General features: G+C 48.9%; 1 long non-coding RNA gene across 1 annotated transcript; it reads right to left on the minus strand.

Moving 5' to 3' along the window:
* Positions 1-45: 45 nt before the first annotated feature.
* Positions 46-2,305, minus strand: LOC107135164. The gene is made up of 5 exons (XR_001502534.2): positions 2,154-2,305; positions 1,632-1,714; positions 1,280-1,366; positions 593-704; positions 46-470 (listed from the first exon to the last, which is right to left on the minus strand). It is a non-coding gene; the product is annotated as an uncharacterized LOC107135164 (long non-coding RNA).
* Between the last annotated feature and the right edge of the window lie 15 nt (positions 2,306-2,320).

Consider the following 2,320-nt stretch of genomic DNA (forward strand, 5'->3'; position numbering starts at 1 on the left):
AACCCAGAGTTGTTTTACCAATGAGCTACTTTCTCATTTCCTTCTATTTTTTTATTTTGAGTGGGTCCTACTAAGTTGCTGAGACTGGCCTTGAACTTGCAATCCTACTGCCTTAGCCTCCCAAGTCACTGGGATCCCAGGCCTGCACCACTACACCTGGCTACTGTGTCCTTGTGAGATGGCATCTCTGAAACACCTACACATGAAGCTTATAGTGGTAGCTGCCCTTGCCTTCCCCCTTTCTCTGCTTCTAAAGTAACTATGACTGGAATCCAGATGAGAGAGATCTATGAGCCCTGTTTACTTATCTGGACATAGAGGAAAACCAGAAGGAAGAAAGGGAAGACTGCTGGGCACAGTGGCACACGCCTGTAATCCCAGCAGCTCAGGAGGCTGAGGCAGGAGGATCGTGAGTTCAAAGCCAGCCTCAGCAAAAGTGAGGCACTAAGCAACTCAGTGAGAAGCTGTCTCTAAATAAAATACAAAAGTAGGGCTGGGGATGTGGCTCAGTGGTCAAGTGCCTCTGAGTTCAATCCCTGGTACAAAAAAAAAGAAAGGGAAGATCCTGGTGGCAAGGAAAGGATGCACTCACCTTGAGAATGTTTGTGACAGTAGGCTCTGCACGGAGGATGAGCCCGGGATTAGGCTGGATGTTGGCATTTTCTGATGACTTTTGCTGGGGTGCATGTTCCCGATCTGCTGAGCTATGGCCATGACCAGTTGGCAAGAGAAGGGGACAGGAACCAAGAGAAATTTTTCAAACGCTCCCTACTCCCTAGTCCAACCCCAGAAGCAGAGGCACAGAGGTGGTGGGAAGCATACAGAAATTCTGGGGGGCTGGGATGTAGCTCAGTGGTACAGTGTTTGCCTTGTATGCACAAGGTCCTAGGTTCTCTTTTCAGCACCACCAAAAGGGGAAAAAAAAAAACTTTGGTGTTGGGATGAAGTTTATGAAAAGGTGTTCGATACTGGAATCACTTCAATTTGTCATGAGTCATTACATTTATTTTGAAAGTTAATTTAAGATTTGTTTTGAAAATTTGAATTTTTTTCTTTGGTCACAAAAGAGGGTGAGTTAAAGAACAGCAAAGAATAGTGTAAAACTCCGGTCTGAAGTCAGCATCTTCTTTCCCCCCTGGTTTCCTGTGTTACAAGGTATAGTGCCAGTCACTTGCAACCCAGAGTTCAAACAGAAGAGGGAAAGGTACCAGCAGCCAGTCTGACATGACAGAGGGATGTCACGGGGCTCTTGAGGCAGCCCAAATGGACTTGCACTTACCGCTTGGCTACAAGGTTGGCGAAATTAGCTTCAGACAGAAGGCCCTGCTTGTTACATTCTTGGAGGAGGAAGTTTGTACAGTCACAGCTGTGAGGGAAAACAGGATGAGGGAAGTGGGCACAGAGCTAGGGCTTTTGAGGAATGGGAACAATGGGTTCCTGCCCTGTCTCCTCCCTCCTTCAGGATGAAGACAATTTGGAGTGCCCGAAGGCAGGCAGAATGACTGTGGATACTTGACAACATTGTGTCACCAACAAGGAGACAGGATCCCTTGAAATTCTTCTGACATAGAGAGCAGGGGAAGGGCCCAGACATCTTCTAGTAGCATAGAGGTAAGTAGGGGAGTTCATACTTGCAGCGCTGGTCAGCTTTGTCCAGCAAGGGTGTGAGCTTCAGCAGGAACTCAAAAGCACAGTTGACATCCTCAGTGAAGTCCTGCAAAGAGTCAGCAACTTCCCCTGGATTTTGGGTCCTCCATGCCTCCTGAAGCCTATGGTGTAGACTCACAAGGATAACATGCTGGGTACAGGAGCCTCAAATAGGCTGCACCCACCACTATGCCCCAGCAGCTGGGTGGGGAAATGTTGGAGGCATCACTGCTCCCACGTGTCCACTCTTGCCCAACCATCATGGGCAACCTTGCCTGTGGAGGGTCCAAACTGAGATGTGTCCTATCAGAAGCCCAGGAGTGCATCCAAGGATGCTCCCAGGTGCTCAAGCACATCCATGGAATTCTAGCCTCCCCCCCCCCGCCCCCCGGCACACACACTCTGCTGCTCAGCCAGGGTCTGAGGGACCTCTTCTTGCCCTTGTTTCTCAAGGGAAGAAATACCCTTAGCTGCTCCCATCCTGCCATCTCATTTCTCCAACTCACCTTGTCCCCATGACAGTATTTCTTCAACTTCACCAAAACCTGTGGAATCTAGGGAGTGAGGTAGGAGAAAAAACAGGAATTTCAATTTCTTTTCTCTTTCACCCGCCACTGAAGGCCCCCCATTCCCTGCCCTGGACACAGTAACAGGAACATTACTGCCCTGGAAA

The sequence above is a fragment of the Marmota marmota genome, unplaced genomic scaffold (genome assembly GCF_001458135.2).
Source record: "Marmota marmota marmota unplaced genomic scaffold, marMar, whole genome shotgun sequence".
Classification (NCBI taxonomy): Eukaryota; Metazoa; Chordata; class Mammalia; order Rodentia; family Sciuridae; genus Marmota; species Marmota marmota.